General features: G+C 39.2%; 1 long non-coding RNA gene across 13 annotated transcripts in view; it reads left to right on the forward strand.

Moving 5' to 3' along the window:
• The window catches only part of LOC143940721 (uncharacterized), a 147,041-nt gene that overhangs the window by 87,799 nt on the left and 45,940 nt on the right, over positions 1 to 13,302 (forward strand). For all 13 annotated transcript variants that reach the window (XR_013263919.1, XR_013263913.1, XR_013263917.1 and 10 more), the window contains 2 exons: positions 4,609 to 4,852; positions 5,933 to 6,059. This is a non-coding gene — a long non-coding RNA (uncharacterized LOC143940721). The remainder of the gene's footprint in view (positions 1 to 4,608; positions 4,853 to 5,932; positions 6,060 to 13,302) is intronic.

Raw genomic sequence — 13,302 nt, forward strand, 5'->3', positions numbered from 1 at the left:
ACAACCTGGAAAATCTACTTAGTGAGGAAGAGGTTGCTAAGGCCATTGTTAATACACCAGCGGGTAAAATCTTGGGTCCTGATGACTTTACGCCTAAATTCTAAAACTTTTTGCTCCTATCCCTATTTCTTTGACTAGGGTATTTAATTATTTAGCAAATGATTCTACCTTCCCTACGCAAACCCTGGATACACACATTTCATTTATTCTGAAACCAGAAAAAGACCCCGCCCTCTCCAAATTATAGACCAATATTGTTAATAGGAGTCTATCTAAATTTTTTTGCCAAGGTTCTAGCTAACAGATTACAACTGCTATTGCAGCAACTAATACATCTTGACCAAGTTGGCTTCATCAGTGGACGAGAGGCTAGAGATAACACTCTTAAAGTCTTTTCGTTAACGGATTATCCCCACACCAGTGATATTCCTCCCTGCCTTGACCAGGTTAGTTGGGAGTTTTTACGACTCTCTCTTTAACAGATTGAACTAGGCCCTCATATGCTTTCATGGATTATGTCCCTCTACTCATCGCCTTCAGCTAGAATTAGGGTGAATGGATCTTTGTCTCCTGTGTTTACCATTTTTAATGGAACATGTCAGGGATGCCCCCTATCACCCCTTTCATATGTTCTTACAATGGAACACCTGGCAACTGCCTTGCGACAGAACCCAAACATCATGGATATTTCGGTAGGTTCTCTACATGCAAAAAGTCTCTATTTGCAGACGACCTGCTTTTATTCGTAACACAATCACATATTTCCCTCCCTGCCATACTTCAGGAATTCCAGAGATTTGGAGAAGTCAGTAACTTTAAGGTTACTTATAATAAATCAGAACTTCTCAATATTTCCTTACCAAAAACAATTATGACGAGACTCTCAATTAACTTTCCTTTCAAGACCTGTTCTTCCTCTATCCGTTATTCAGGGATTCAGATACCAGCCTTGGCATCACAATTGTACTCTTTGAAATTTCTTCCAATACATCAAAAAACTCAGATGGACTTGGCCTCCTTTGTTTTTTAGAAACTATTATGGTTCGGTAGAATCAATAGTCTTAAGATGGATAGCCTCCCTTGTTTCCAATATTTGTTCCAAACGATTCTTATCCACTTTTCTGGCTTCGTGTTATCAGAAAATCCATTGGATGTTTTCCAAATTTAACAGCTTGGCGTACCCGATATCTCTACTTACAACAAAGAAGCAATAGTTATATGATTTATCGACCGAATACATCACTATTCGTCCAAACTGTAGGTACAATTGGAGAGCTGTATAAACCCTATAGATCTTTGTACCCTTTCCGTGGATTTTACCAACTCTTCATAAAGGCCCTTTAATTCCTGTTTCTATTACCCAACGAACACTTCACATGTGGGACCTGGTGATACCCACTTTTGGCATATCCAAATACTTAGGCCCTATGACTGCTTTCTTTGGAACACCGGCTTTCTTACTAGCCTTTCGATCAACTGTGTTTGGCCCCTGGTGTAAACAGGAACATAGAAGACTCTTTCAAGTCCTCCAGTCAGACCCCTGGTAATTTCTTATGATAGCTTCTCCATTCGTGATGTCCCTATGTAGCTCTACGCATTGGTTACAGAGACAACAGGCTCTGTCTTATATACAATCTATCTCAACACCCTTAGACATCCTTATTAAAACAACTGTCTTTAATGCCTTCTTATACAGAAGGAACCACCTGCATGTACGGTTTCCTTACTGTACTCTATCCTTATGATGTTGGCACATCCAGGCCTTCCCCTGTATATGTGGAATTGGGAAAAAGACCTTCAACAGACCCTTTCCTTTTCGGACTGGCAAAAATGCTTTATTTTTACTCACAAAATATCACTAGCATTGAAAACCCAAGAGGGTATACATTGGTATCTAGATGGTATACCTCTGTCCTACATCACTTCAACCACAATATATCAGATATATGTTGGCAATTTCAAAAAGAAACATGCTCCATATTTGGTGGGATTGCCCCCCTGTGCGCATGTTTTGGAAAAAATCTTTTATCTATACTGTAAATTAACATACGCCTTTGTTCAACCATCACCCAGGGTGGACCTTCTGTCCATGATTTCTGGACTGCTTCAGTCAGTGAAATGGATGTGCTTAGGATCAAAGGATGCGCTTAGACACTTTCTCACTGTAGTCAGAGCCATCATTCCCCGATACTGAAAATCATTTTCCGTACCCTTCTTTGGGGAATGGGCAACTGAATTAGACTCCATCAGAACCCTGGGATGGCTGCTGGCACAGGAAATGGGAAAAGAAGATTTTTTTTTTACACACCTGGAATACCTGGTCCAGGTTTAGAGACTCATCTGAGTTTCTGACCTGGGCTAAAAGGAATTTGGTCACTGTCCCTAACCAGCCATGATGGAGTGCATCAGTAAACCAATGTCTCCCAACTCTGGTTTTTACCTTCTTTCCCCTTGATAGTTCCCTTTTTCCCCCTCCCTTTTTCTTTTTTTCTCCTCTCTCTTTCCCCTCTTTAGCGTTTAGCGTTTAGGGAGTGTAACACAAACAATATACACATAGATGTGATCCCCAAAACAAAAGCAGAATATATGATTATCTAAACCCTAACTATCATTTTGATTTGAGGTAGCGATGCTGCTCCAAGAGTGTTGGTGTCTCTAATAACCGATCTCTTCACTCACAACTTCAGGTGTAGGCTCTGCAATAGTGTAGAAAATTGAAGAAAACAGCTGAGCGGCCGCACTCCGAATAACACCTTTCATAAGCAAAACAATGTAGCAGATCCAAAATCTCTTACATCATGGTGATGAAAGGTACAGCCTGCCTGTTCCTTTCATCACCATGATGTAAGAGATTTGGGATCTTCTACACTGTTTTGCCATGAATAAAAGGTATTATTCGGAGTGCGGCCATTCAGCTGTTTGCTTCAATTTTCTATCATTTTGATTTAACTGAAGTACTTATTGTACATTAGTTGGGGAATGTATACCCTTGATATACAATGGATATACGTTGTACCTCAAACACTGGTAAATGTTTTTCTTTTTTATACACTGGATCTTTTTTGTTTACTATAAAAGTAAATTTTGTCTTAGGCCTCATTCTTATGAGGAGGATCTGCTTCCACGGTGTCTGCCTCTGTCCGCCAGCTCAGCGGGAGATCTCTCCGTTGATCTCCGCTGAGCTGGCGGATGACAGGTCCCTCTCTGCTCACTGAGCAGAGAGGGGCTTGTCGAGCACCGCAGGTTTCTATGGAGAGATCGGATGAAAATGAACAGCATGTCCGTTTTCATCCGATCTCACCCGATGTTATCGCCAGCGACGGATCCGAAAATAGGGCCATCTGTCTTCTTTTAGCGTATTGGACCAGGTCAGATGTCAGCGGACATGTCACCGCTGACATCCGTCGCTCCATAGACTAGCATGGAGCGCCCGTTCAGGTCCGCCGCCAAAACTGACAGTGTGAAAGGGGCCTTATAGAACTAAAAACTTTCAGAAAATAAGGTTTAAAGACAAAAAAAAAAAAGATTTTGACTTGTGCAGGATTGGCTAATAGAAGTCAGTAGAGCTTCACCTCATTCAGTAAGCTATGAGGAATGTGCAACTTCCCTTGCAAAATGAGCAGCCTATTCACTTGAAGTAAATCAACCCCAAATGTTTTAGAAAATGTTGAAGCCATTGGATCAGCATAGCAACCAGGAATAAAGCAGTGTAGCACAGGTTTTCTTTTAAGATTTATTTCTTCTCTAGGATCAGTAACTTTTCAGCCTAGTACAAATGTATAAGTGCTTCTAGCCTGGGCTAAAGATCAAACATGATCCTATCTTGTAATCCCACTGCACAGCCTTGCAAAATATGTTACTGCTTTATAAATATATAATGATGGTGGGAGTTAAATCTCATTTATCGCAGCCTTTGGCACAGAACCTCTATTGCAGTTTCTGTGGCCAGGCAAGAGAGGCACTTGGAGCAGCTGTGCAAGTGTAGGTGAAAATGCTTTCAGATAACCCTAATGATCTTCACTAGAGCAGTAATCAAGTAACAGCCTTATCTCTTCCCTATCAGCAGTGCAGATCATTGGCTCATCTACCGCTGAAACATTTGCTTTGTCACTCAGCAGGAGAACACAGTCAAGCACACTTAGCAGCAGGAACCAATAGAATTGATAAATTTTACTTAAACAGCATGCCAGGAAAGACTTTGGCTGGGAATGACAATATTAACCCTGCAGAAACTACAGCAACGAGGATATTTCCAACATGCCGATTTTTCCTACTAGCATATACATTTTAAATGATTTGTATAACATAGGGCTACATTTTTTTCAATTACACAAAGGATCTATGACCTCTTAAATTGATAAAAAAAAATGCAAAATTTAAATACTTTTAAAAACAAAAGAAGACATCATTTAAAAAAACAAACATGACAAACCTGAAAATTCCTTCCAGTATTTTCTGTGTACATAAAATCAAAGAGATGAAAAAAAGCATTCCAGAACAAAAAAAACTACTAAGCTTAAAGTGTGTCTAAAACCAAACAGTATAAAAGATATATTATAATTTGAGTTGTAATGAATTTTCTATTTCTGTTCTTTTTTTTATCTTCAGGCTTGCTTTCTGTAAAAACGAAAAAAGTTTTCAAAATTTTATCAAAGCCACTTCCTGTTTGGAGGTAACAATGCTGCTTTTTAGGTTAAGTATGCAGGATCAGTATTGTCACATGTATCTGACCACCCAGTTTGCAGACTGCAATATTCTCTCTGCTAGCGACAGCTCAATCGGCATTGCTCACTACTTTTCAGAATCAGAGCATATCTGTACAGCACGCACACAAAACTGGAAGTGCAACAAAGTAAGTACAACAAAGTATTTTTGCAAAAAAATCCAACAACACTTCTACCTTATTTGTGAAAACCCATTTTTTCATGACAGTTTAGTTATATTTTAAATGAACCCTAACCGTAGAAATGGTAATTTTTCAGTTGTCCTTGGGCTGTTGTTTTCTTCCCTTTCTAAAATGACCAATCTTCTCCAAAATGTTAGTTTAGTTACAGGCAGAGCCAAAGGGATCCTAGTGGACTGGCTTCTAATGTCTTGAACATCTTGAAACACCTGGGAGTTTTTGGTATCCCTGCACACCTTTGCCAGTTCCTTCTCTTACAAACTCTATAATATAAAATACTAAAATAAAAAAAAATATAAAAACACAAAAGACAGGGTAGGGGCCCTTATAGTATTAATTGTAGATGTGCAAACCCAGGAGCTTAAGCACAGAGATCTCGTTACTAGAGTCCCAAAAAGCTATATGAAATTGTAAATCAGAAATGTGATTTTTATAATAATTGCTCCTTTAAAGCGGGACTAAAATGCATCTGAGCACCACAAACTGAAAACTCTATTTAATTAATTTTTAATATTCAAAGCAAACTCACCCATCCATCCATGTCTCCATGCTTCATTTTGTTGAGAAATCACTTTATGTTTACAAATGGTCTTATTAGATGAAGTCAAGAAACATACATGTACAATCAGACAGGCTTTACAGAGTTACAGAGAGTAATTTAAAATCAAGCACAATAAATAAATGCCTACTCAAGAAAAAAAAGACCATACATGGAGCCACCTCAACTGCTGTACAACAGTGATGGAAAAAAATACACAAAAATTCAACAAACAAAAACTGTCTCTATGAGAGCATGAGGGTGACCAAAGTGAAAAAAGAGGGTGCAATTATAACTAATTGAACAGAGACTACCATACTTTAGGAATCGGGTCTAATAAAAAAAGTGTAATCAGAGTCATCTGATTAGTTGTTGTAATGAGATATTCTTTAAATAAATGTTTCAGAAGTCCAAATTTTTATTGAATACAACCATGGAGTCATGGCCAGTGTAATAAATATCTTCCATTAACTTTATTGTCTCCATTCTAGCCATGACCTGGGCCCAAGGGGCTTTCAAATAGGAACACCAGTTTAGGGCTATAACCCATTGAGCTACACTGAATAAAGCAGACGGGGGAACATCTGGGATGGGGAAAACAAAAGGCACATTGACAAGGTAAGAGTAATCGAGAAACCTGCTATACGTGCAGTTTTAGAAGTGATCTTTTTCCACAGAGGGCATAATTTTTTGAATCTACAAAATGTATGCCTGCAACTGGGCAACCCCTCAAAACAATGAGCTGGTATGGATGGATTAAAGGCATGTATTTTAGTTGGGGTCACATAACACTTTTTATACAGTTTTAGAGCTGTCTCCTGAACTGATATTGATAGTTTGAAAGATTTGTTGGCATTTCAAGCAATTTCTCTGTGTAGAAAGACGTATCGAAGTCCGACTCCCAGTGGGACATTGACACTAACTTCTCTAGAAGGAATAGATTGTTAAGATTCTAATATATTTAGGAGATAATGCCTCGTCCCTTAGGACTCGTTAGACAAAGCTGTTTGATTAAAATTAGTCAATGTTGATTGAGAGAATTTAGTATAATTCTCTTTAAATATGGATAGAGCTCTGTCTCTGCAGCTGACTTAATCAAATAATGACAAATCTTGAAAGAACAGGAAGTAAAAGAAAAAAGATAAGAGAATGCAAGTTTGAGAACAAAAACTGACAACACCAACCCCATCTTCATCAAGTTAACAATTGTAAGTACACACCTCCTCAGATACTGACTCAGCAATCACCTGTCTTACCCAAGAACTGGCAGTGTCTACAAATATGTGTCAAGCTGAAGATAGACGTGGCCATTATTCTCTATGGCTGGGGCCAGTGCACTATTGCAGATGCAGTTGGCTCACTGGAGGATGTAAGGGCCAGGGCAATTGAAACTCGGAAAAGTCTGCATTTGAGCTATTTTACTATAGCACAGTGGCTAAGTGGTTAGCACTTTAGCCTAGCAGCATTAGGGTCATTGGTTTGAATCCTAACCACGGCACTACCTACCTGTAGTCCGTATGTTCTCCCTATGCCTATGTGGGTTTCCTCCAGGTACTCAGGTTTCCTCCCACTCTCCAAAGACATGCTGGTAGGTTAATTAGCTCCTGTCTAAATTGGCCCTAGTATGTTTGAATGTGAGTTAGGGAACTTAGATTTATAAATTAGTAAAAATGCGGCGCTACCAAAAAATTGCTAAATAAAATCAGTGTATAATAATCTCAAATAAATGTGAATCAAATAATATACACTAAATATAAATATAATAAGTAATGAATAAATATCAAAAAATGTAAACAAATATACGTGTATACAATAAACGTGCAAAGATAGTGAATAGAAGTCCGTGATAAAATATTCAGACACCTAAACAGTTCACATAGACAATCCAGATGCAAACAAACATAATCGAATATCCAAAAAAATATTAGTGAAATAACGTGAAAAATAAATAGATATTTAGTCCATAATTAAAGTGCATTAGTGACTGATGCCATTGCAAAATTAATGGATAAAGTTCATGCAAAAAATGTGATCAGACGATTCCCACAAGTGCCAAATCACTGCAAGCTTCAGTGCTTAATGGGTGCACCACCTATTTCCCCCAGCCTCTCACCTCAAATAACTGGTATACAGGCACTGTATAAAGGGTAACTGCTGGCTTCTACTTTGTTCACACTGCTTCACCGCTGATACTGTGAGGATATCTATTACTTGCCCTCCCAATAGCTCCAGGGTATCCAGGCCATACAGGATAAAAAAACACAGAGGGCTCTCATGTGCAGTAACTTCGCTATTTTATTGAAAGAAACAGTAAAATCCACACTTACATTTAAAATATCAGCAAAATGTGCAGCAGACGCGGACTTCCGGTTTCGGCCGAAAACCGGAAGTGATGGGTCCGACACCGAATTCCTTCCCTGACGCGTTGCGTTACAGAACGTAACTTTTTCAAAGTTCTGTAACGCAACGCGTCAGGGAAGGAATTCGGTGTCGGACCCATCACTTCCGGTTTTCGGCCGAAACCGGAAGTCCGCGTCTGCTGCACATTTTGCTGATATTTTAAATGTAAGTGTGGATTTTACTGTTTCTTTCAATAAAATAGCGAAGTTACTGCACATGAGAGCCCTCTGTGTTTTTTTATCCTGTATGGCCTGGATACCCTGGAGCTATTGGGAGGGCAAGTAATAGATATCCTCACAGTATCAGCGGTGAAGCAGTGTGAACAAAGTAGAAGCCAGCAGTTACCCTTTATACAGTGCCTGTATACCAGTTATTTGAGGTGAGAGGCTGGGGGAAATAGGTGGTGCACCCATTAAGCACTGAAGCTTGCAGTGATTTGGCACTTGTGGGAATCGTCTGATCACATTTTTTGCATGAACTTTATCCATTAATTTTGCAATGGCATCAGTCACTAATGCACTTTAATTATGGACTAAATATCTATTTATTTTTCACGTTATTTCACTAATATTTTTTTGGATATTCGATTATGTTTGTTTGCATCTGGATTGTCTATGTGAACTGTTTAGGTGTCTGAATATTTTATCACGGACTTCTATTCACTATCTTTGCACGTTTATTGTATACACGTATATTTGTTTACATTTTTTGATATTTATTCATTACTTATTATATTTATATTTAGTGTATATTATTTGATTCACATTTATTTGAGATTATTATACACTGATTTTATTTAGCAATTTTTTGGTAGCGCCGCATTTTTACTAATTTATATATCTAATTCTGGTGCAGAGAACACTTTTTTATGCTGGCTGCTTCCTAGATACATTATTTCTTTCCTGTAGGTTATCTCAGGTGGAGCGCACTAGCATTTTCTTATTATAAGGGAACTTAGATTGAAATCTCCTTGAGGGCAGAGAATGATGTGAGTGCATAATATACAGTATCTCACAAAAGTGTGACAACACAAATTTTTCTACAATGTGAGTGTACGTGCTCAGCGTCATATCCAAAAGAGGTTGTGTTTGGAAAATAGACGTATGAGTGCTGTCAGCATTGCTGCAGAGTTTGAAAAGGTGGGGGGTGAGCCTGTCAGTACTCAGACCATATGCTGCACACTGCATAAAATTGGTCTGCATGGCTGTCATTCCAGAAGGAAGCCTCTTCTAAAAATAATGCACAAGAAAGAAACAAACAGTTTGCTGAAGACAAGCAGACTAAGGACATGGATTACTGGAACCATGTCCTGTGGTCTGATGAGATCAAGATAGACTTATAGATAGATAGATAGAACTTATTTAGTTCAAATGGTGTCAAGCATGTGTGATAGCAACCAGGTGAGGTGTACAAAGACCAGATGGTATCAAGCATGGTGGTGGAAGTGTCATGGTCTGGGGCTGCATGAGTGCTGCCGGCACTGAGGAGCTTCCGCCACTGGGGAGCTACATGTGTCAAGTCTGAACACTGTCACATGAAGAAGTGCATGCCATAAATAGCGTTGTGTAAGTTCAACACCATATGATACTGAGCTTACACAGGGTTAGAAGGGTGGAAAAATGGTGGAAAAATGGTGTGGGAGGGATTGCAGGGAAGACAGTTATTTTTGGGTTAGAGGGTGGGCTTTAAAGAAACTGTAACTTAGCCTTGAATGAGAAAAATGAGGGAGTCTTTTTAACCAATTTTTCTCCACTACCCTGTCATGTTTCACCTATACATGTGGCTTTCTGCAATCTATCCTTTCATCTTTAGATGGAGCCAAACCGAGGAAGGGACGGATATCTTGACGTGACAGCCTTTTATTTAACAAATACGTAACTTAAATAAATAACATTTAAAATAACCATCAGCCAAACTTCTCTATACCTTGGTGGTCTTTGAGGGCAATGACACACAACTTGGTCACTGCGACAAACTTCTTTAAACTTAGGCCTCCAGTCACAAGACACTGACTTGGAGGCGATACTCGTCATCCACAGTGACCTACATTTTACTCCTTCCTGGTTAAACCCCTCATTAACCGGAAGGTACCCAAGAACCCCATACCACAGATGAGTCCCAACCATTTTATATTCAAGCCTTTTTCTCTTCCTCCAAAGACCCACCACTGCCAGGCTGTCATGACAGCCTCACTGTAATACTGGCAAACATCGGGAGGGTGAATGGGAAGCTTCTCTCTTCCTTGCTCCCGACTGACTCCACAATACTTCCTCCTCCCCACAAAACTTCCCCAGGACCCCTCCCAGCCCTTAACCACCCCCCTTTCCTTAAAGGTGGCACTATTTCCTATACTACCCCATGCCTGTCCCAACTGTCTACCTATGTCATGCCATCCCTCCGCCCATTCCTTTCTCTTCTTTTACTCTGGGACTCCCTGTATTTTCTTTTTAATAAATTCGCAAACATTTCTAAAATTATTTTTTCACTTTGTCATTATGGGGTACTGAGTGTAGATTAATACAAGAAAAAAAAGTACATTTAAACAACTGTAGTATCAGGCTGCAACATAACAAAATTGAAAAAAGTGAAAGGGGTCTCAATACTTTATGAATGCACTGTATACCACTGGCCATACATATAGGATATGTATGCAAGCCGGAGCATTGCTAGTCATAGTCAGGTAGTATAGTGGTTATTTAGAGTGTTCCAATGAAACAAAGGTCTGCAGAGTAGGTTTCATGGTTGAAAAACTGTATAACTGAATAGCATAATCCTTTCCTGGTAAAAGTAAAAAAAGAGACACAAATCCCAGAGAAAAGTCAGAGTGTGTTTAATTACTCCTTAGTTCTTGTGACAATGGGCAGCTCTCTCATCTTTTGATTAAATCGTTTATAAATATGGTAGATACCGTGGGGGGAAAAATTATTATTTGATCCTCTACAGATTTTTTACATTTCCCCACTTACAAAGAAATGAAGGTCTTTAAGTTATATTATACGTGTTTTTTAAATGATAGAGACAAAATATTAACCAAAAATCCACATAAAACAAATGCTATAAATGAAGTTGCAGTTCAGTGAGTAAAATAGGTATTTGATCCCCAAGCAAAACCTGACTTAGTACTGTACTTGGCGAAGAAAAACTTGTTGGCAAGCATAGAGATAAGACATTTCTTGTATCTAGTGACCAGGTTTGCACACATCTCAGGAGAGATTTTGGTCCACTCTTCTTTACAGAACTTCTCTAAATCCTTAATGTTTTCTGGTTGTCTCTTGGCAACTCAAAGCTCTCTCCATTCATTTTCTATAGGATTAATGTGTGGAGACTCCATGACTCTAATGTGCTTCTTCTTGAGCCACTCCTTTGTTGCCTTGGTGGTATGTTTTGAGTTATTGTCACGCTTTGTTACCCATCTTCAGTGTTCTGGCTGAGAGAAAAAGGTTCTCATCCAAGATTTTACAATACATGGCTCCTGCCATTGGCCCCTCAATGTGACAAAGTCGACCTGCATATTTAGCAGAGAAACAGCCCCAAAGCATCATGTTTCCACCTCTGTGCTTGAATGTAGGGATGGTATTCTTAGGGTCATAGTCAGCATTATTCTTCCTCCAAACATGGCGAGTCGAGTTAATGCCAAAGAGCTCAATATTGGTCTCATCTGACCATAGCACTCTCTCCCTATCTTTCTCTGAATCATTTAGATGTTCATTGGCATGGCTGTACATGTGCCTTCTTGAGGAGGGAGACTCGCCGTGTTAGGAGAAAGAAAAATGCTGACTATGACCCTAAGAACACCATGCCTACAGTCAAGCACGGAGGTGGAAAAAAAATGAACCATAGGGGGCCGTGATTGGCACCCTCCTGCCCGTCATCCTTCAATCTAAAAATTTAACACAATTAGGAAGAAAATTGCTGACTGAACAACGACTGCATTCAAACAAATGCAGTCACTGTTAGGGTATTTTGACAGCTGCAGGTAGCCAGCGGGATATGTAATAGAATATGTAGCAAGTAATATGTGTTTGTACTAGTGTCATTAATATACAGTTTCTCACAAAAGTGAGTACAACTTTCACATTTTTGTAAATATTTTTATTATAGCTTGTCATGTGAAAACACTGAATAAATTACAAGGCCTGTTCTGAGTGGAACTTGTCCTGTTAAACTGCTGTATGGTCTTGGCCACCATGCTGCAGCTCAGTTTCAGGGTCTTGACAATCTTCTTATAGCCTATGCCATCTTTATATAGAGCAGCCTTTCTTAACACAGAGGAACCCTTGAAATAGTTCTCTGGTCTAGGGGAACCCCTGCTAAAAATTAGAAATCTGCAACTTGTGATACAATAGTGTGATGGTCAGTGGGAAGAATTGTCCTTACACAATGCTGAAGGAACCCCTAGCAACCTCTGGAGGAACCCTAGGTTTCCACGGAACCCTGGCTGAGAATCATTGATATAGAGCAAAAATTCTTTTTTCCAGATCCTCAGAGAGTTCTTTGCCATGAGGTGCCATGTTGAACTTCCAGTGACCAGTATGAGAGAGTGAGAGCGATAACACCAAGATAACACATGCTCCCCATTCACACCTGAGACACTGTAACACTAACAAGTCACATGACATCAGGGAGGGAAAATAGCAAATTTAACCCAATTAGGACATTTACCACTTAGGGCTGTACTCACTTCTGTTGCCAGCAGTTTAGACATTAATGGCTTTGTTTTGAGTTATTTTGAGGGGACAGCAAATTTACACTGTTATACAAGCTATACACTCACTACTTTACATTGTAGCAAAGTGTCATTTCTTCAGTGTTGTCACATGAAACGTAGAATAAAATATTTTCAAAAATGTGAGGGATGTACTCACTTTTGTGAGATACTGTAGTTCCAATCACAAATCTGTAGTATATACTATTAAATTGCTGGTCTGCAAGAAACTTTTCTCCGAACATACCCTGTTCCAGTATGTTTGCTTTTCACACACATTATTATTTGTGAATATGCCGTGACTTTTATAATGGAATAATGCATACAAAAGTAAGACTCGCAGATTCAATCATATAGTTGAAGGTAAGACTCAACATAATATAGCTGTATTTATAAGCTAGGAGTTGATACTCTTAGGCTTCTGTCCTGTGGCACTGATTGTAGTTAAACTATCATGCAGTCTTTGCATTTCAGCAAGAATCACTACAGCTTAGCGGTATTTGGAAACAGGGGTCATAAGGGACTCCCATGGCAACTGCATAGACTGTTCAAATAGCTACAGCAGCAACTAACTGAGCGTCTAAATATAAAAAATAGTTCAAGTTGTGTCTGGGGTCCTTTGAATGCCTATTCTGCGTTGCCTCTGAATTTGTTTTTCAGTAGCCATAGGGGTTTAATATGCTCTTTTATTTCAAATGTGGCTGCAGGGAGCAATGCAGGCCACGTATCCATGTACAGGGCTCCTTTATACATGAT

The sequence above is a fragment of the Lithobates pipiens genome, unplaced genomic scaffold (assembly GCF_037356315.1).
Source record: "Lithobates pipiens isolate NorthernLeopardFrog02 unplaced genomic scaffold, aLitPip1_a1.2 Scaffold_3, whole genome shotgun sequence".
NCBI classification, from domain to species: domain Eukaryota; kingdom Metazoa; phylum Chordata; class Amphibia; order Anura; family Ranidae; genus Lithobates; species Lithobates pipiens.